Raw genomic sequence first — 22886 nt, 5'->3', positions numbered from 1 at the left:
GGAGTTGGGGAGCGGGTGGGGAACTTACCTATAGAGGAACAAAGATATAAATTACTTTGGACCTCTCTTTAAAATACTTGCAAGCAAGAGGAGAGGTGGAGGAAAACATTTGAAGTGTTGAAAGAAAAAGTCTAGCACAACAGAATTCTGTATCCAGCGTAATTATCTTTCCAAACTGGAGAGGGAAAAAGTCTTCCTAAAACAAATTTAAAAAATGAGAGAATTAGTCACCAGTGAAGCGATATTGCAAGTAAAATCAAAATAAATTGTTCAAGGGCGCCTGGGTGGCTCACTCAGTTAAGGATCTGACTCTTGGTTTTGGCTCAAGTCATGATCTCACAGTTTGTGAGCTCTAGCCCCAGCAGTGAGGAGCCTGCTTAGGTTTCTTTCTCTCTCTCTCTCTCTCTCTCTCTCTCTTTCTCTGCCCTTCCTTTACTCATCTAATCTATGTCTCTGTCTCTCTCTCAAAATAAATAAGCATTGGGGCGCCTGGGTGGCGCAGTCGGTTAAGCGTCCGACTTCAGCCAGGTCACGATCTCGCGGTCCGTGAGTTCGAGCCCCGCGTCGGGCTCTGGGCTGATGGCTCAGAGCCTGGAGCCTGTTTCCGATTCTGTGTCTCCCTCTCTCTCTGCCCCTCCCCCGTTCATGCTCTGTCTCTCTCTCTGTCCCAAAAATAAATAAACGTTGAAAAAAAAATTAAAAAAAAAAATAAATAAATAAGCATTAAAAAAATCCTTCAGAAAGAAGGGAAAATGATTTGTTGGAAAATCAGATCTATGCTTGGGGAGAGATGAAAACAAAGGAAAACGGGTAGGCTGCTACTGATAGAGCTCTATAAGACTGAGAGAAGACATACAAAAGCTGTGGTTTCTCCACCAGGTTGGAGAGAGAGTGAAGGAGAGCGTTCCTCCAATGTCCCCAGCATTTTGGTGTGCTGACAGTCTAGTAAATTTATTTCCCCAACTGGAGCAATGGAACTCTCATAGTTTCATAGGAGAAACTAAGAATAAAGGAAAAGGAGCAGGCAATATGCTGAGCCCAACATGGTTCAATAAATTTAGGGGAAGGAACAGAGCTTGAGGCTTCTCCATAGGAAAGGGGGTAGAAGAGTTGAATATGTCTCCAAAGTCCTGGCCTGTGTTACAGCAGTGAGAGACCCCAGAGAGAGAGAGCAGGAGATTGTAAGCTCCCGAAAATAAGAGTATATACTCTCTAATTAGGAATCTACACAGACAAGTCCAGAGAAGACACCTTTTCCATAGAAAAGGTTGAAAGGCTCCTATAATATCTAGCTATGCTGATTAATGAAGGTTTTCTTTGTCAAAGCCAGTCTATAAAAGCCAAGAGAAGTGACTGTTTCTCCAAATGCAGACACCTATGCAAAGCTTCAAGGAACTCAAAGAATAGGAAAATGGGACATAATCAACAGAACAAAATAAATTTCCAGTAACTGACCCTAAAGAAATGGAGATTGAGGAATGACATCATCATCATGGTGGAATAAGCTGGGAGATGCAAGGAAGGATCCTCCCCTTGAGGTTTCAGTGGAAACAAAGCCCTGTCAACACCTTGAATATAAGCGTCTACCATCCATCCCAAACTATGAGGAAATACATTTCTGTTGTTTGAAGCTATCCAGTTTGTAGTAATTTGTTATGGCAGACCTGGAAAGCTAATACAGTATATTTAACTAATGAGAAAAGTAGAAGAAACAATTCCCACCTCATTCTGTAATGCCAGCCTTACAATAATAGCTGTAATCAGTAATCAGCTGAAGACATGACAAAGAAAATTGTTGACCAATAATTTCATGAACACAGACCCCAAAATCCTAATTAATATTTGAAAATAAGGCCAACATTTTAAGAAAATAATTAAATACCATAACCTAGTCAGATTTATGTCAGAGAGCAAGGAAGCTTCAACAATCAAAAAAATCAATCAATGTAATTTACTACATCAACTGGCTGGAGAGAAAAATGATGTAATCATGCCAATTGATGCAGAAAAGTCACTTAACAAAATTCAACACACATTCCTGACAAAAACCCAGCAAACTACAAATAAAGAGAAATTTGTTCCATTGTTAAAGAATGTACCACAGTAATGTAAGATATTAAAATAGAAATGGCAAGGGAGAAACAAAAGTATATATGTACACCCCATGGTATCTGCTCAGTTTTTCTGTAAGCATAAAAATGTTCTAAAAAATGAAGTTTATCAATAAAAACATTAAGGAAAACTTGTTCACTGTGCACCTATTCAAAAATGATACATTGGACATTCATTTGTCAAATACTCTGGCATATCTTTCAATAAACATTTATCTCAATGTCTCCAACTTTTTTGACAATAATACATTTCTTTTAACAGAATGCCCATTTATATCAAGGATAGTATTATACCATACAATACATACGGAAGCATTATGTTTTTCTTTACTCACATTCACATATTCCTAGGTAGAACCACTAGCCTCATGATAAATAAGAAACAGGAAGTATCCTTTTTATTTTCACTCAAGCATCTTGCCAAGTGAAGTATTTCTACACGCAGTTATTCTTCCAATGGTTACTGACATTCCAGAGTCAATAGCTGTTCCAAGACCTGTGTAATCATTCCTCTTGCTCCTTTTTCTACATTTTTTTCTTTTTTTAGTTTCTAAAGTACCACTTTTAATTACTATTTACTGATGGTCCTGTATTTACTTATATTTCTGTCTCTTTGTAATCTGATACCTGTTTGATATCATAGTAAACGGAGTAGTATCCATGACTCTGAAACCCTTCAACTCATTAGCAGTGCTATGAGTTAATATATAAAGCTACTTGATTTAGTGCTATTATTCAGGCCCACTTCTTACCTTCAGACCTATCTACAACCTTACGAAGAGGTAACTTGTATACTGCTTGTATCCCTGTAGAACTTCTAACATCGTTCTAGTAATCCATGCAGAATGCTTCTCTCTTAATCTCCAGCCCACCGTTTACATGTAAAAGGCCTGGCTTACATAATCAATTTTCTCATATATTTTCAGTGTCAGAATTTTCTTCCAGTATGCTTAGTAAGACATTCTATCACTTTTGTATAAATGAGTTACTCTTACAGCATGAATTTTCTCCTAGGGTAACTGCATACATTTTGACACAGGCATGTATTGACTAGGTTTCCTTTCATTTTAATGTCAAAATTTATTGATCCAGGAGAATTGAGAGCTTAATCACTGTTAGGATTCAAACCAATCTTAGTTATTATGATTAGAGTACTCTAGTCCCCAGTGAGCATGTTGTCATACTACTATTGCTGTCAAACTTGATTGAACAGCTTCTCCAACACTTCAAGACTGCATACTAAGTTGATCTTTAACAACTGAGACATTAAAAATAAAAAAAAAGGAAAGAAATAAACAAGGAAAGAAAGAAATACACTGTCTTTTCATTTGAATGAACACATTCAAATTATCTGGGGACTCGCCCTGGTGATTGGAGAAGGAAATTGACTAACCAAATATCTAAATTGAGGATATAGAGGAATATGTATAATTAAAGGAAACAAGAAGAGCAATACCATTCAGAACCATCCAATACAATATAATTGTACCCAGTCCTCTCCCTCATGTGCCTACTTCAGAATTTCACTTTCTTATATTATTTAGTTTCAGTAAGTATGTGTTAGGTAATGGCTAATTAAGTTCGGGCAGAAACAACCCTCTTGAAGCAGCTAGTTGTGTAATAGTTTTGTCTTTTCATGTGAGTTGTTCACTCCAAAAATAAATGCAGACACATGAGTGGATATAAAAGAAAGAATATCATACTAAGATCATTGTGGAAATCATACCTAAATGATAATAAATTTGACCTTTTCTAACATTTCCAAGATAATGGTCTTTTTTCTAAGATGGATTTCCTTAATTTAAGTCACACTATAAACACTCTTTCTCACCAACATCGCTTGTACAATCAACTTTTAAAAGTGGACCATGCTATTAGCAATTTTCCCAAATATTTAATCACCCTCATTACCATCATATTTAACTCTTACTGACTTTTCACATTTCTGTTTTATTAAACTCTTCTTTTTATTTTGATTGCAGCTGCCAGTGTGTTCTAATTTTTGAAAAAAAAAATTTTTAACATTTATTCATTTTGAGAGAAAGAGTGTAAACAGAGGAGGACCAGACAGAGAAGGAGACACAGAATCTGAAGCGGGTTCCAGGCTCCAAGCTGTAGGCGCAGAGCCCGATGTGAGGCCCGAACCCATGAACCACGAGATCATGACCGGGGAGGAAGTCAGATGCCTAACCGACTGAGCCATCCAGGCGCCCCTAATATTTGAAAAATTTTGAGATAAAATTATCATCTTATTGTTAACAGCTGTATTCTCTTCACATCCATTTGAGAAAGAAAAATAGAGACTTACCATTTTTGAGATTGCTCAACACAACTTAAGAAATGTACAGATGGCTGAATCAAAATAAATAGTAATAGTCGAAATAGGAACAGTAATCTCACAGGAAACTTATGTACTCTGAATGCTTTATAGGTGTTTTTATATCCATCTTCTCCATCCATCTTCTCCATCCATCTTCTTTATCTTGATAGCAATACAAAGAAATGGAAATATGTGAGAACTAAGTAAATTTTTTCATGAACACACATAATTAGAAGCAAAATAAGCATTATAAAAAAGATCTTTGTTTCTTTTACAATTCTAAACACTAGTTCAAAAGTGTATATTCTTTTTTTACTGGAATCAACAATTTTCCAAAATACAATAAAAATTTGTCACAAAAAGGGCTATAAAACTATAAGAGGAATAAATATTATGTCTACAATATGAACCCACTAGCTCAATTTTAAGAGAACTTACTCAACTGAAAATTGGTAGAGGCACATTTTTAAGTCAGAGAAACTAGACTCATAGATTTAAATTTAGGAGGCAATTTACTCAGTGATTAGTGAGATCATTTGATTAAAATCCATAATTATGTTTTTTAATCCAATTTTGTAATAATGGATCAACTTGATCAATATCCCTTTCATGTTTCTTTTTGGCTTTAGGTTTTTAGGTGACTTTATCCTTTTCCTAATGTAATATAAAAAAGTAATTTCTATAGTTAGGCTCTCAAAGTAGATTTATTCTTATCAGATGAAAATTTTCTTTAATTTGAATAGATTTTATATTTAGAATTTTCATAGCAAGAACTACAGCAGAGAGAAATATTCACAGCACCATTCCAGGCTCAAGAGAAATATCATAGTTAAGTGTATATGTTAGGCCTGTAAAGGCCTCATTATATCACCTGTAACACAGGTAGCTACATTGCCAGTTACAACTCACCTTGGAAATTTAGTCATTTGCATAATAGTGAATTGTAGTATATGACCCTGAGGGGGAACTGAAACTAAAATGGCCTCTTCCAATTCACCAGAGAGAGTGCCAGCTCTTCTTTCCGTTTGGGCTGGCTTGACTGCCTATGATCCCTCTAGATCACATTAAAATGCTTGAAGCATATTGCTTATTTCTGTGCTGTGAATATGATCAAAGCCAGTTCCATGGTCCACATTGCTTTCTCACTCTTGGGTCTCCCTCATCTGTCTAAGATACCTTTATCAATCTTCTACAGTTGGATTCACTCTGCTAAAGCTGTTTCTATCATAAGTGTCCATAAGTTATTTAGAAATAATTATTATTGTAGTAACGTAATCATTGTAGAGATTATTTTAGGCTTTTTATTTGGCTCTGAAGAATAGAACAGTGTTTGAAGAGTCCAGAAAAAAGTATTTTGCTTTGACACAACACAATAAGAAACCCCCATGGATTTCTGAGGAGGACTGAAAACCATTTGGGGAAAAAAACTCAACCAACCAACGTCTGTATCTCAGTCTCACACGCTTTTTTTTTTTTTATTCCTCTAAATTTCTTCACCTGTAAAATGACTCTGACATCTAAATCTTCCCTGCAGTGACTTTGTGAGTATGACTAATGATGCTAAATCATGCTGAAAAAGAAAAACAAAGCTTTATATTTAGAAGTTGTGACAATAAGACAAGTATATTAGCGATGCCTTTGAACAAAATCACACATTCACACTTTTATATTCTGGATTATGGCCTGTCTCTTCTAAGCATGTATAGAATTTCCCCAAATGAAGGCATGTTCTTATGCCCCTAATATAACCATGATGAAGCTTATCTTGTTTTTCAGTTTCACAAAGGGGAAAACAACATTCCTTTGCTTCATTAATTTAAAAATAGGACTACAGAAGTTGAATTACCTGACAGATGAGGGAAGAATTACAGGATACTCTGCAGATGTCAATTAGAAATATTTGGCACAATGCTATTTCCTGCTAATGCAAAACGCTAGAACTGGAGAAGACCAAAATTAAACTCTGAAGGTTTGAAGAACGATTAGAAACTTTTAAGTGAAATGCTTGATGGAAAAAACATCTGTGACAAGATTACTTGGCTACTTAAACACATGTAAGGGAAATACTGTTTACCTGGAAAATGTTAATTTTATTTGCATTAGCAGGAAGAGACAGAGGATGCTTACAACAATAGAATTTATAAGCAAAAAGCAATTTTTATTCTGGATGAGAGGCCTTTTATCATTCTGATCCATAACAAAGTCATTTGCACCCTAATAAGATTTTCTCAAGGACTTTCAAGAAATAAGAATAGCATACATTCATGATGCTTTTTAAAAAGTTACTCATCAGATCATATATATTTTTTTCATCTTGTGGGCTCTTTTCACTTTAAAATCTTACCTCATCTTTTCCTATTTTCTTATGAAAAATGTTAGGTTTGTTAATTTTATAATCTTTCAGGTGTTGTTATTAAATATTTATATTGGTTCATCACCTAATAATCATTATGTACTCAAACAAGCCAACAGGTAAAATGAACAAAAAACAAACATATAAACAATAAATAAATAGAAATTTCTAAGAAGTGATAGATATATGTTTAAAAGTCAGAATTTCCTAACACTGTGCATTGTGAGATTAGGTTGATTTGCAAATATATCTTATTGCATATCATTTTTCTTACTCCACTGTGCCCTCTTGCTTTCTCTCACCCCTCTATCATCTATCTAATCTGCGTATTTTCAGAATTTGAGTCAGTCACAGCAAAGAGACTTTAGTGAAATTGTGTGTGTGGATAGGTGGGTTAGGGAGAAAAGATCAGATAATGCAGATGGCTGGCCTAGATGGGATCATTTATGTCCCTGCAAGGTCACATCTTTGCAGTTGACATAAAGCATTAGGGAAACCTGAGCATCACTATCACAACAGTAAGAAAAATGCCATATAAAAGAATACAAACATTATGGAGTGTTTTATTTTCAGCTCAGAGATATAGGGTGAAATCGCTTATTTCCCATTAGATAGCATAGCGGCCAGGTACAGAGACAAACTTGTGAAAATTAATTTACTTTATTCCACCTCACATATTAGATTGTTATTTAGCTATTTTACTTTGAATGTATACCCTACATGTAGCCTGAATGCCACACGTCATCAGAGTAGTCCATAGATTTTCCTTTGTAAGAAAGAAAGTAACAGAGAAACTAAAACACAAAACTTACAAATCAAAAAAACTTAATGCTGAGCAAAATAAACTTAGTTGTTTCCATTAAAAATTGTTTTTTTAGGGGTGCCTGGGTGGCTCAGTCGGTTAAGCGGCCGACTTCGGCTCAGGTCATGATCTCGCAGTCCGTGAGTTCTAGCCACGCGTTGGGCTCTGTGCTGACAGCTCAGAGCCTGAGGCCTGCTTCAGATTCTGTGTCTCCCTCACACTCTGCCCCTCCCCCACTCATGCTCGCGCGCGCGCGCGCTCTCTCTCTCTCTCTCTCTCTCTCTCAAAAATAAACATAATTTTTTAAATCATTTTTTTAATTATTTTTAAAAGGACACCTACATTAATTTCCCAGGGCTGCTGTAACAAAGTATCATAAATTGGATGGCATTGAACAACAGAAATTTATTGTGTCAATAAATCAAGGGCCGTGAGGGACGTGTCCCTCTGAAGGCACTCGGGAAGGATACTTTCTTGCCTCTTCAGCTTCTGATAGTCTCACATGTTCCTTAGCTTATGGCAACATGACTCCAATACTCATATAGCATATAGCATTCTGTCTTTTCACATAATCTTTCTTTGTGCATGTCTGCTTTAGTGTCCACATTTACCTTTTTTTATAAGGACATAGTCATTTGGGTTAGGGCCCACTTTAATAATCTCATCCTAACTTGATCATCTGCGGTACTGAGGATTAGGACTTTAGCATCTTTGGGGGAATATAATTCAACCCATAAAACCTTCCAAAAGCCAGTGGTGTGAGATCCCTTTCTTAGAGTTACATCCTACATTCATTTAGTTATTCATTCAGTTCAGCGCATACTCATTTGAGTGTAGCAGTTTCAGAAAATGTGCACATTTTAATAGTTGTAGTTATCTTTCAAAAAGGTATTCGCTGTATTCTTTCATAAAATCATACAAACATTTATAAATACTCTAATCCATTCTGGTGGCTTTTCTAATTTATAATCCCTTCTTCTGAGCATCAAGTTATCATCCCCCTTTGGTGGGCCAGTGTGAAGATAGGCAGAAGTTGTGTTGTTGACATGAGTGTGGCCCACATTTCTCCTTCATCTGGCATTCTTTCACCCACAGCAAAGACTGACACTTCTACCAACCCCTGTATTTCCCTCTGCTAATTGGCCCAAACAACTCATGTTGGCCCTCTACCTATCATGGCGACCTCCTCCCTTCTAAATCCCTGCTATTTCACTGCCATCAGCACAGATGTTAAAGAAAAAAATAAAAACAATCAAATTAATGCACACTGATATTTGAATGACTGATAATTCCAAGAATCTACTCCTGCATCTCTGTTGAACCCAATATATTTCCTATTAGAAGATTTTTAAAACTACTTTAGAGAAATTTCAGGCTTAGGAAAACTTCTCTTAAACTATATCATTTCATGAATCCATCTCTCAATAGAATTCATTCCAGAGAGAGAAAAAGGACAAGGGGCACCTGGGTGCCTCAGTCGGTTAAGCATTTGACTTCGGCTCAGGTCATGATCTCACAGTTCATGAGTTTGAGCCCTAAATTGGGCTTTCTTCTGTCAGCACAGAGCCTGCTTCAACTCCTCTATCTGCACCCCACCCCCCACCATCTGCTCATTCTCTCTTTCTCAAAAATAAATGAGCATTTAAAAAAATTAAAAAAATTAAAAAAATCTTAAAGAGAAAATGGACAAAAATATGGAGAACAGATAACTCAGAGTCATGATCTAACTCACTAAGGTTGTCTTCAGCTGATTCTAGTATGGGAAAGGGGTATTTTTAGCTTTCCAAAAAATATTCATTATTGTTGCTTACCTTAAAAGGAAGCCATTTATGCCCAAAATAGAATTAAATCACAATACGGCAAGCTTTATATTAAATGTGTCACAAGAAAAGGATTCTGTAGCTATATATGGTGATTGATGTTAACTAGATTTACTGTGATGATTGTTTCACACTATATACAAATATTGATCATTATGTTGTACACCTGAAATACAATGAATGTCAATTATACCTCAATTTAAAAAAAGGTTTAATTATTGCCTCTTTATATCTAATATGTCTGAATCACTCAGTTTGGTTCACTGTTTTCGTGCATTTTTTTTTTTTTTTTTTTTAGCCACTGCTAACCCAGTTTAACTCCAGGGTCTCCTGACTGATTTTCTGGAGTTTTTTTAGGCAAGGAAGGAGTAAATTCCAAAAATAGTTAACCTTTCATTGGTCCTCATGTCATATACAATCCTTCTAAACTTTTATAATTTCTAGTTACAGTTGATCAGTGGAAGATTAGTAAATTCTGAAACCCAGGGAAAATATACAAGGTTAAGATATACATGAGAAAGGGAATGCCATTGAGGATTGTTTCAAAGAGGATGTTTCCAAAGATCAGAATACAATGGGAGATATTTTGAAGGACTTAGGAAGAAAATAATAAAAAAAATTAAGGACTATTCTAGTTGATTTTTTTTTAAGTTTATTCATTTATTTTGAGAGAGAGAGAGTGACAGAGAGCAAGTGCACACATGCATAGGGAAGGGGCAGAGAGAAAGGGAGAAAGAATCCCAAACAGGCGTGGCACTTCACAAAGCCTGATGTGGAACTTGAACTCATCAACCTTGAGGTCATGACCTGAGCCAAAATCAAGAGTCCCACGCTTAACTGACTGAGGCACCCACGGTCCTCTATTCTAGTTGACTTAAATGGCTAAGCAGGGTAATTGTGTCTCCCATGATCTAGGTAAGAAATATGACTGACTTCTAATGTTCCAAGGGAAAGACCAAACAAAACAAAATGAAAGAAAAATGTCAGATATTTGGAGAACTTACAGAAGCTCTTTTTATGGTTTTCAGAAAATTAAGCAAGTCAGACTCCTGAACCTTTCCAAAAACGAGAAGATACTTATTGTTAATTAAACTGGTTGCAGAACTCCTTCAATATTGAAAGATTTCAAGTGTTGGTGCATATAAGCCAGAGATCAAAATGTTTGCACAGGTGTTGATCTGACACACCCAGATAATACTACATGGATATGATTCCTTACAGCAGAGTGGGCTTTGTGTCCTGTCCTCAAGTTCAACTTGCCTTTCAGAGCTTGGATTCAATGGCAACTTTATTTCAAGGCCAGGAATGTTTTGATCAAGAAGTTTTTTAGAAACTCATTAGGCATCAGAGGCTGACCTCAGTGGGTGACATTATTTGAAGCTCATAAAACAAACAAACAAAAAACACAAATAGTTTCTTAGGCAGACTGAGAGAATGTGGAGTGCAGGTGTTTATTTTAAGAAACACTGGAAGACCAAACAGAAATTTCCTGAAGTTCAGTAAAATGTTAAACATGCTTAAGAAGAGTTTAAGATTCATTTCATTAAAACATTGAACTATATCCATCTATGTTCCATCTTCATAGTTCACAGCTGTGGCAGACAGAATAATGGCCCCCACCCAAAGATGTTCTTGACAGAATCTCCATAATCTATGAATCTGTGAGGTTACCTGGCAAATGAGAAATAGGTGGCAGATGTAATTACATTTACTAATCAGGTGAAAAAATAGGGAGATTATTCCAGATTACCTGGGTGAGATCAGTATAATCACAAGATTCTCTAAAAGTTGAAGAGGGGCAGAATAAGAATCAAAGTAAGAATGATATGATGTGAAAAGGACTTGATTGGCCATTGATGACTTGGAAGATGGAAAGTGGCCCAGAATCAAGGACTATGAACAGCTTCTAAAAGCTGGAAAAGGCAAGGAGGCAGATTTTTCCTTACAGCCTCCAGAAAACAATGCAGCCCTGTTAATACTTTGATTTTAGGTCAGTAAGATTTGTTTTGAACTTCCAAAGTACAGAGATAGAGGATAAGAAACATTTGTCATTTTAAGACACTAAGTTTGTGGTGATTTTTTATAGCAGAAATAGAAACTAACAAGATGATAGTATGGTAGCAGCTGAATGCTGCTCAGGGGTCAAGCTTGGTATAATGAAAGGTGGGTCATATACTTCAACAAGTAAAAAAAAAAAATCCTGAATCTTAATCATTTCTATTGGTCTAGAAACACAGATAATCTTCCTTATCCTTCATAGCACCTTGTTAAAAACACAATTGAACAGATGTGTCTTCCTGATAACTTGAAACAAACAATGGCCCTTTTTTCCCCGTCATTTCTTACTTGCTTCATCATCTTCTTGAGAGCAGGTGCTAGTCATCCCTGACTATCTTTAGTGACATTTTCCATTATGCCTTGTACTTTATCAAAAATCATCGAAGATAAGGTGACTGGGTTTACCTACTTATAAATTCTAGCTAATTAAAAAACAAAATAAAAAGTGTTATTGTTTGTCCTCTAATTACTTTGGACTCTTCCCAGGGTTAAAACAAGCAAGAATTATACAGTGTGCAAATTCCTTTTAATATAGTTTTATGGATGTAAATGTTATGAATATTTAAGCTGTTTCTATTTTAACTAAACCTAATGAAGCTAAGAAAGTTAACCTCATAACCCCTAATTAGAAGATTCTCCATTACTAGGTAGTTGTGATTTATATCTTCAAATAAGAGTGATGCATTGCTGATATTTTCATACTACTTTCTACTGTTGCCTATTTCTAAAAATAGGCACTTTTATGTTTCCCTAGGCAATTCTATACAGATCATTAAGAATACCGTCAGAATAACTAAGACTTTAAACCTAAACACCTTCTAAAGAAAAGCACTAGCAAGACTTCTTTATCTAAAAACTTTACAAGTTAGGCCAATACCGCTTTATTCTTGAGCACTGAAAGTTAAGCAACACTGTTTGGAGTGAAACACTCAGACAGTTAAAAGTAGTCAGGAACAAACATTTTTAAAAGTGTCTTAGTGGACACTATGTTACCCTTACTATACTGACAAAAGCCAAAACTGATGATAATCTGTGATGAAAATAAACATTTAGCTGAGTTTTCAGTTAGTGATGATGCAAATTTCTAGAAGTACTTACAAAAGAATTTTGACAATAAGTTTTAAAGGCATTAAATATATTTATGTATATCTCTAGGTGGCAAATCACTTCTATATTATTTCTATTGCTAATCACTTTTCTTATTTTTTATAGTTACAGTCAATGATAAACAATTTACAAATTATTGCAATTTTAAAGAGCAACAATGTTCCAAACATTTAAAAAAAATCTTCATAAACTTTTTTCCTTATTTTTAAGAATTTATCTTAAGCTCTGAAAGACATTGAAAATAAATTTATTAATATCTAATAATGTTGTATTTTTAACTTTTATTTCTAATATTTTTCTCTTGCATTTTTCTTGGATAAAGCAGATAAAAAACTTTTAATGTGCCTTTAAAATTTTTTAATTATTCAAAATAGCCTGTTCTTGCAAAATGGCTAGAATCTACCAGTTTTTTCCAGTACATTCTCAGGTGTTACAAAGAATTATAACATCAAGTCCTGAAAAATTGAATCCTGAATTCAAAATGAATAGAATAAGCCACTACATTTTAAAAAATTATGTAGAATGTACATTCCATTTAAGTTAATAGCAAAGCAATTATTTTTACAATCAGAATAGGAGAGAAAATTTACCCAAAGTTAACTTCTGCATATGAAGGCTGAATATTAATACACATTAGTTGTTGTATAGCCTCTATATTTTGCAATAATTTTTTAACAATGTCATTTTCCCTATCTATCTCACTTTCTTCTTACTTTCTTAATAATTGTACGTTGGTGCCTTAAGGTTTGAACAGTAATATTTTTAGGGAAGCATATTTGCTCATAAAGAAAATAATAGTGCCTGACAAATATTTGACAAGTGGACATATGTTTTATCAATGTCCTTACCATTATAGAATAAAATGTACACATCAAGATTATTATCCTATAGGGAAATGTGCATCATGGCTATAGTGTTCATCCCTAGGAATTTAAATACATTCTCAACTTAATTGTCCTCTATCTAAGGAAAATAACTGCTTTGGTATCTGGATATGCTCTTTGTAAAAAAATGTTCTTGGTGTTTGTTGAAGCATAGTAATAAGGACAATAGCAAACAACAAAAGTTGAAAGGTCATATTTCAACATTCCAATGATTAAGTGAAGGACCACTAAAGGAAGAGTAAGCCTTGTTAAACAGTCAGCCGTGACCTCTAGAAGCCAAAACACATGGTCTCCTGCACTACTGCACAGCATAACTAAAAAGACACTTTGTGCTTATTGAAAACATATTTTATATTCAAGGCCAGACACTGATGAGTCAAGTGTGTCCTCTTTCCTGAAGAGCCTGCCAAGGAGATCTTGAGGTCATTTTGGTCAACATACACAGTGTGCAAGCAAATGGCAGATGAGTCCAGGATAAATATTATCCCACCTGGCACATACCATCTCACCTTATTCAGTTTGCAAGTTAACAAGAGCTTCAGCACAACGTTGTAATTAGAATGAAAATGCACTTGGTCAAATAAAAAAGAAAGTTTAATTAAATTGTTTGCTTTTTTCAGTGAAATCCACAATAATTTTAAGTTGTTTCAAGGTTTAATATTTGCATTCATTTCAGGAGGAACTACTAAATGCCAAAGAAATCTACATGTTGATTTATTTTAATTCCCCAAGATTTGTGTGAGCTAAAAATTAAGAAAACTGAGATTGTGGAAGAGAGAAATGTTCCTTCAAAATTATAACACAAACGGGGCACCTGGGTGGCTCAGTTGGTTAAGTATCTGACTATTTTGTCTCATATCATGATCTCACATTTTGTGGGTTGGAGCCCTACATTGGGCTCTGTGCTGATAGTGCAGAGCCTGTTTGAGTTTCTTTCTTTTTCCTTTTCTCTCTCCCTTCTCCCCGCCCCCGCCTCTAAATAATTAAATAAACTTTAAAAAAAAAGTTATCACACAACAATTAGTTGCTGAGGTTAAAAGACAAAGAGAGGCATTACAGACTAACCCGGGTGCCCTCACTGTTACACTACATTGTCTCATTTCCTGAAAACTTTCTTTGACTCAAAGATCTTCTACATCACTTTTTTTCTTTTTTACCTTTTCAGTTGGATGTCTAGTCTTAGGCAGGTGGGAGAAATAGTTACTACAGCAGGGCTGGCTTACTCAGATCTTTGTCTCTGTAGTCATGTCAACAACCCTTGGGTCAAACACTAAGCATTACACTGTAGGGTTCTCTTCCTGAATGTGTAATATGATGTGTCAAGATGAACCAAACTGTCACCATATTTAAAGAAGATATTAAGAGTAATGGTATACTTGGTTCTGGACTGGAGTTTGTACTTTTAAGAATTCTAGACCCCAAGACTCAGGTGGTCTTCTTTGTGTGGAGATATCTTACAGGAGAAAATTGCATCTTATGCTAGCAGAGAAAGAGGAAGAACTTGGGAGCCTGTGTGTGATTTCCTTTGCATATGTGTATCTTTTCTTTTTCTGCTCTTTCTGTATTATAGTGTTGTTATAATAGATCTTAGCCATGATTATAGCTTTGTGTCAAAGGGTGCTAATCCTTCCAGAACATAAAAAAATGAGTTTAGTATCCCCTCTCCAAAGAGGGGTGACTGAAATATATGGTGATAGAACCAACAGATTATATTGCTTACTTTTTGTTGTAAAACAAACACTCCCTGCCTCCAATTTATTGGCTTAATTACTAAATGAATATTGGAGAGCCTTTTAAGTGGGGCTGTTCAAGGTTTCCAAGATATCACAAAGGCAAGAAAGCATATCTAATTATTGATGTCCAGCTTGTTTTCCGTTCTACAGATTCATGTCTATGAATCTCTTGTTTTATAAATTTGACTTTCTGCCTCTGTTTATCACCACAGACATCAGGTGGGATTAGACATTCAAAGTTAGAAGACAAAGCTTTTCCAGGTGTAAAGAATCACCCATGACCCTTTTTAAATATGAAAATTAAGAATAATTAGTGAAAAGTAAATAATGAAAAAGTATGGAGTATAGCTAACAGCATAGAAAAGAAGTTTCCTGAGGCCCAGTTTCTGTTGGGCAGAAAAGATGACCACTAGCTGACCAAGGAGTCTGAAGCTGAAGGGGCCCAGTTTACAAACTGGCCTAAAGAGGAATATATTCAAGGGGACACTGGAAAGATACATTCCACTCTGGAGAGACGGTTGAGTATTGCAGAATATCATAGCAGGTGACCATGGAAATGATGGCTCACTGAGGGTGGGTTCTTATAAGAAAGAAAGCAACAGAACGGTCTTTCAAGCCTCAATAAGCCTTGAAAAAAGTATTGCAAGATAACCAGTGAATTATGGAATTGGAGACTAGGTTGTATATTTTCTGTCACAGAACTTCTGATCATTTACTGCTTTTCAGATATACTTCTTCAAAACAATCACACTATTTTCTATGTACAGTTCTAAAATGTACTCTTTTCTACCATTGAGAATAATATCTCACAAGTGTGCTTTTTAATACATGTATTTCTCAAGGGTTTCTAGCCATTTATGAGGAAATGTTATAAAAATAACACATACACCATGTTTTGAGGATTATTGCTAAAAAAGGATGAAGATTTAAAATAGCTTGTGTTGTTCATATTCTTTCATTTTTTAAGGGCATTTTGGCTGTTCCCAACTGGGTTTTCTTATCAGTGTAATACTCCTTATGTATCTAAATGGACTATTAATTAGTTGTTCCACTTACCAACCTCTCTGGTTTTCCCTTGGGAGAGAGTCAAGATTCATGCATAAAAGCAGTTTAGCACAAACATTAAGCAGCTAGTAGAACATCTCAATGAGGTCAGAAAAGTACCTCGGAGCTAATACAATTTATTCATTCATATTAAACTTACTAATCAGTTTTAACCCTCTGGTGATGCATAAGGACTCTACATCAAGTGAATGACAACTCTTTGGTTAAAAAAAATTAATTTCTTTCCTAGGAAGGAAAAATGGGGCGTATGTGAGTGAGAGAGGAAGGAAGAACAAGGGCGCTGAAAGAGGTGAGAAAGTAAAAAAAAAATAAAATTCCTTCAGTTCATAAGAAAATATTTTCTTTGAAATATATTTTGAAATATACTGAATATATATGAAAATATATTTTCAACATAAGTATAAAAATGTCAATTTTCAGAACTTACTAACACTGCTCTGGTTTTGAATTTTGGAATATTCTCACCAAGGTCACCCTACTAAGTTTTTTAATGTATGTTACATCAGCTAGTATCTTTAAAATTATCTCATTATGATTATATAAATCATATAAGGATTTGGTGATTATATAAATATGCTATTAACATAGGCATGCCTTATTTTCACTTAATTCAGAAATATTTAACTTTTGTATTAAATACATTTTCTTCCATTATATTTTGGGACTATATAATGTGTTTAGAATCTCTTGCTCTTTTTTAATGTTCTGATATTTGTTTGATTTGGTTTAATTTCTAATATTTTTTTTAGCTTAAAATACTTTATTCACTTTATGTTAAAAAGGAGCACATGTTTACATTAATCAGAAGTCTATAATATTATCCATGGGAAAAGGATACCAGATCAAAAATGAAATAAACTACAATGCAAATTATGTTGACATATTATTTTTTTTTAAATTTTTTAATGTTTATTTTTTGAGAGAGACAGAGACAGACCAGGAGCAGGGGAGGGGCACAGAGAGGGGGAGACAGAATCCAAAACAGGCTCCAGGCTCTGAGCTGTCAGCACAGAGCCTGACGCGGGGCTCGAACTCACAAACTGTGAGATCATGACCTGAGCCAGTCGGACGCCCAACTGACTGAGCCACCCAGGCGCCCCAACATATTTTTAATTTAAAATTTTCACAACAAAATTGGGTTCCTAACCATCAGTAAGCCCATATGATATGATTGAATTACAGTAGTATTTTAATCAAAGAGTCACTAATCTAGATTTTTAAAAATATTATTGGGGAGGAAATAAAAAATCATGATGTAATCCTCAAATATATATTTCTGGTAATAAATTATTTATGGATAAATGAAGAAAATGCAGTATATGCATATAATAGAATATGATATAGTCTTAAAAAAGAAGGAAATCCTGCCGTATGTGAAAAGATGAATGAACACTGAAGACTTCACCTAAATTTAATAAGCCAGGCCCAGGACAAATACTTTATGATTCCACTGGTGACACTTTATGACATATCTAAAATACTTAAACTCATAAAAGCAGAGAGCACAATGGTAGATACCAGTGGCTGGGGGTGGGGAAAACGAGGAGTTGCTAATCATTGAGTATAGAGTTTCAATAATGCAAGATGTATAAGTTCTAGAGGTCTTCTGTACAACATTATGCCTCTAGTAAACAATATTGCATTCACATTTAAAAGTCCGTTAAGGAGATCAGTCTCATGCCAAGTGCTTTTATCACAATAAAATAAAATTTTAAATTAAAAAAAGAAGAAGAAGCTAAACTACCTGTATCCAGGATGGGTCTGGGCTTCAGGCATGGACTACAAAGCTACAGCAGCTCCCCCAGTACTTGCTTTGCTACAGAGCCCTGGGGATGCCCTCCCAGAGGTGGAGCCAGACATGATTCTGCCCACTACTGTGTTCCTGTGGACAGCTTGCCCATGTCCCTCTTGGGTGAGGATCCTGCTCTGTGGCCTGCCACTTTCCTAATGACCACCAACTGAAGTCCCTCTCAGCCTGCTCCTCTTCCAAGGCTATGCTCTTTAAGATGTGCTCCAGCCACTCACTGCTCATGGCTGCATGGGGTGCGTAGCTGTGCTCCTTTCTCTCCAGTGTCCCCCATTTTGGATCCTAGGCCTTGGTGGACCCCCACATACCTGGAAGCTGTCCCTAGCCCAGACAAAAGTCTCTGTCTGCCTTGTCTTCTCCACATCCATCTCTCAGGTGATGAGTTATTTGGCTGGTAGATGAGGGTCCTGTGGACAGGTGGGCAGCTTGGAAAAGTGGCAAAACTCTATGTTGGGCTACCATCTGTAGTCTTACTGCCTGTTGGTGGGTTGTGTGCTCCTGGCTGTAGGCTAAGGAGTAGGGAAGCATGGTGACCATGAGGCTGCCAGCTGCTGCTTCTCATGGGCGCTGTACCGCTGCATGTTCACTGGGCACAGCTTAGGCACAGGGACGTCTAGGAGCAGATAGAGGGCATCCAGGACAAAGGGTTGAGGCATCAACTGGCGGCAGGTGCCTGGCACGGTCTGCGTCTCCAGCATCTAGATCAGGTTCTTCATCCAGCTCATCTTACCACTGAATGGTGGGGAAGAGAATGGGTCTGAATGTGGCTGGAGGTGAAGAGCACGTGTAAGGCTGCAGGCAGAAAGTTAGCAGGTGGAAGCTCTGGCAGTTGTGGACAGCCAGCTCCAGCAAGTCATTGAAGGCCAGCCAGTCCAGGGCCACACCTCAGGCCGGACCTCAGGCCGGAGTCTGTGACCACTGAAGGAATTTTTATCCATTCATCCATGAATAGACACATAGATTGCTTCCATGTCTTGGAAACTGTGAACAGTGCTATAATTAATATGGAAATGAAAAATATAACTTCAAGAACCTGATTTCTATTTTGGGGCCCAGAAGTGACATTGCAGGAATATATGGTGGTTATATTTTTAATTTTTGAGGAGCTGCCATATTATTTCTCATAGTGGCTGTACCAGTTTACTTTACAGTGCACAAGGGTTCCCTTTTCTCCATATTCAGCTCAATGCTTGTTGAAGTGAAAAACTTCAGTTATTAATTTTTTTTTCCTGAAACCTGAAGGATTATTATAATACAAACTTAAAATGACATGAAAGGGTAAACTCAACTAAATCCAAAGACCTGAATGTATCCTTATTTCTGTGATTCAGCAGTATACCAAGTAACAGAAAACAAATAGGGATATGCTTTTACAGTTCTATGCTTAGGCTTTCTGGGATATTGGTGATTGTTCCTATGGAGGGGAAAGAAGTATTAGGATAATAGTGTATTTGGTCAAGTTCCACAGTGTTGATTCTGAGGCACAGTTGGTAGTTAGAGAAAATTATAGAACCACTAAAACAGATGAAATTTGGGTATGATAAGGGAATATACAATTAGAAAAGCAAAGGAGAGCAGTGACGGGTCATCTTGTTCTTACACTCTTACTGGTGAGATTATAAATTAACCATGTCTTCTTTGGATGTTAAATCTGATAAATATGTTTTACAGATATATTCACATATGGGCACAAGTATATATGTAAAACAGTATTCATTTATACTTAAGAGTAAAAGCAAAAGACTAGTGGCAACCTGAGTTATCCATCTATCCATATGGGACTGGTTGAAAAACAATTATGATATATCTGTACATAATATAATATAAAATATTATACGGTCATTAAAAGGTGTGAGGCTACTCTATATATACTGATGTGAAATTATTTTCCAGTTACATTGTCAAATAAAGATGAACAGTATTTACAGGAGGCTATAATTGTGTAACAAGATGATATTTGCATATGCATTGGATATCTCTTGAAGGATACATTACTATTATAGAAGTAGTTATAAGGGAAAGGTGAAATAGAAGACAGGATAGAAAAGAGACTTATTTTTTCCTAGATTCCATTCAGTGGAGTGTGTGTGTGTGTGTGTGTGTGTGTGTGTGTGTGTATGTGTTTGTAATTTTGGAAATATTTTAGATAATTAAAAAAAATCATATAAAATAACCATTTGAATGAAGTATTCAGGGTGAGGTTCCATCTGGGTATATAAATTCAAAGTTTTATGATATTTGCAGAGGGACATGTCATAATGCTGGAAAATTGTGACTAGCAGTGATTCTGCTAATGGATGGGAGGCCTCTCTAGAGTATGATATTTTCCTGTCTCTGGTAAGGACAACCAAAATATTGATGAAAGTTTACTCTGCCATCCTGATTCCTGCATGTTCAATGGATTGCTTCACTGAGTCAAAGGTTTACTTAGCTGACCAAAACAACAAAAGGAAACGAAGCCCCAAGTGGCACTCTCTGTTGCCAGCTCATGGTGCTGTTTAGTCACAGTTGGCTCTGTGAACAACTTGGACGAAAGGCTCCATGTTGGCTTTATTCTGCCTCGTTGTCAGCCTCCAAACAACACTGAGCAGTGGGTGATGCAGCAATCTTTCCTCCTTGTTGCCCATGAGAAAGCTGGAGTTTTAATCTTCTCTCTTTCATCAAGCACTCAAGCGTCTTTTTCTGTGGGCAGCTTGATCTTCTGGTCCCTCTCCCAGCATGGCTTTCTATTTCATTCTGTACTCAGACACTTTGTATCAAAAACCAGAAAAGGAATCAACTGGAGAGTATGACCTGAATATTTGTATTATTCAGTTTCCTAAGTTATATTTCTGTAGGTGTGTTTGCTATTTTATACTGTGTTCAATCACTTATAGTTAAGAAATTTTTATTAACCTGTGGGAAGAATACAAACATAGCTTTTTCAGAGTTTACATATTCCATCGAACCAAATAAATTAACTCAGAAGGTCTAGGAAAGACTGAACATTTCACAATTATTTACAAATCATTTGCCTATAGTTTCTCAAAAACACTTCTTTTTTTTTCTTTCTATTTTTACACTGACATGCATAATACATTCAACTTTGACTCTTAATATCCCTTTTTAAGAACCACAAAAAAGATTCCCATGTCTATTAAAGATAATTAAACTTGAAATTAGGATCCTTGTTTCCATGGTCACAAATTTCAGTCATTGGAGTCTCAGTTAACCTAGCACAGTGAACTCAAGCTATTTCAATAGATACCTTCTACCAGCCAATAAATATTTCCTGAAATGTTTTGAACTGGCCTTATTATTCTGTGCATCAGATGAAGAAATGTTATATAGGAGACACAAGTTCTGAAATGAGTCTCTTCTGAGAAGTTTGTGGGCTAAGATGCACAATAAACTCCTGAGGTGCTCTCTGCTCCACAACAGAGACCATTTAGGCCCTTCCAGGTCGGAACCTGAACACCTAACAATTCTGTGTTACCTTCTTTCAATCGCATTATTACTTAGAGTCAACTCTGTTTTCATGCTGCCTTCTTAACCAACCCTTTTTTTGGACTGTTCTAAGCCACTCAAACTTCTCTCTGTTCTTCATTCTCTTTCAGCTTTTTATATTATACTTATTGCTTATGTCACACAAGTTAGCAACTCATTGGTATTACTAGTTTCCTGAATTGCTGTCAGTGTTTTCAAAACACTGCTTCCCTTGAGAACAGGACCCATGACTTTGGTTGTCCCGTACCTTTATGTCCCCAGCATGGTGCTAGTGTTAGAAAAAACTCAATAAAGGCTTGCCCATTAATGATACAGGAATGATTAGAGGAATAGTGGCTGCATTTTGTTATACCTAAATGAATCAAGGTTCAAATCCTATTTAAAACATTCAATTTAAGTAATTAAATGATCTCTTGACCTTCCTGTGAACCTTGTATCAAATCTCTATTTTTTGTTAATAGTGACAGAGGAGGTTATGGGAAAACGGCTTTGTGCTCAGTTCTGGGAAATGTTTATCATTTTCATATAATAAAATTCACTTTTCAATGAATAACAGACATTTTAAAAACATCTGCCAAAAGATTGTTTACATGGAACTGTTTTATCCCCCAAGAGAAGCCTATGTTCAGTTGGAAACTCAGATGTCCTACTTGGTCCCCATTGTCAACATTTCACGTAAGTTTATTTACTTGCTTCCTTCACATGGATGAAGTTGAATTCATAGTTTGCAGAACACATAATATTTTAGGCAGATAGTTCTCTTTCTGCTCATATGTTGGTAGCTAACATTGCAAAGATTGAAATTTAAAAATAAATATTCTTAGTTGCAAGAAACACGTTGCCCCCACTTCTATTTAAGTGACTGCAGCCCAAAATATTATAGTTACATGCACTTCTATAGTACATTTCAGACACAACAATGCTAGATTGATTTTATAGCATAGTGATTTTGGGAGCCTGTGTATTATGCATTCTTCTAGCAACTTCTATTTCTAATTTTGTTCCATTTATAAGATTTGGATTAATTATTCTTCTGCATGTTTAATTATTTAATGAATATTTTCCTTTCTAAGCTCCATGAAGGCATGATCCATATTTGTTTTTATATTTCCATATCCTCAGTGCTTAGTTCTTGCAAATAATAGGTGCTACATTTATATTTGCTCAAAAATTAATGAAGAAATAATGAAAAAACAGGCATAATAGATTCTCTGTGGCTTGAAAGTTACAAATTGGAATCTCTTAGAGAACTTCTAGTTCTAGTCCTGATGGATTGTTAATATTAAATTTACTCTTTTGCTTTTATAAAAAACTAAAAAATCTGGACAAAATATAGTTAA

General features: G+C 35.7%; 1 long non-coding RNA gene across 1 annotated transcript in view; it reads left to right on the top strand.

Annotated features, from left to right (window-relative positions):
* LOC147584247 (uncharacterized) overlaps window positions 1–16543 on the top strand; it is a 312889-nt gene extending 296346 nt beyond the window's left edge. The window contains exon 7 of the long non-coding RNA XR_015245307.1: window positions 16483–16543. This is a non-coding gene — a long non-coding RNA (uncharacterized LOC147584247). The remainder of the gene's footprint in view (window positions 1–16482) is intronic.
* The last annotated feature ends 6343 nt before the right edge of the window (window positions 16544–22886 follow it).

The sequence above is a fragment of the Puma concolor genome, chromosome A1 (genome assembly GCF_028749965.1).
Source record: "Puma concolor isolate L17-30 chromosome A1, mPumCon1.1.hap2, whole genome shotgun sequence".
Taxonomy (NCBI): Eukaryota; Metazoa; Chordata; class Mammalia; order Carnivora; family Felidae; genus Puma; species Puma concolor.
This window is presented reverse-complemented; position numbering and strand designations above follow the sequence as displayed.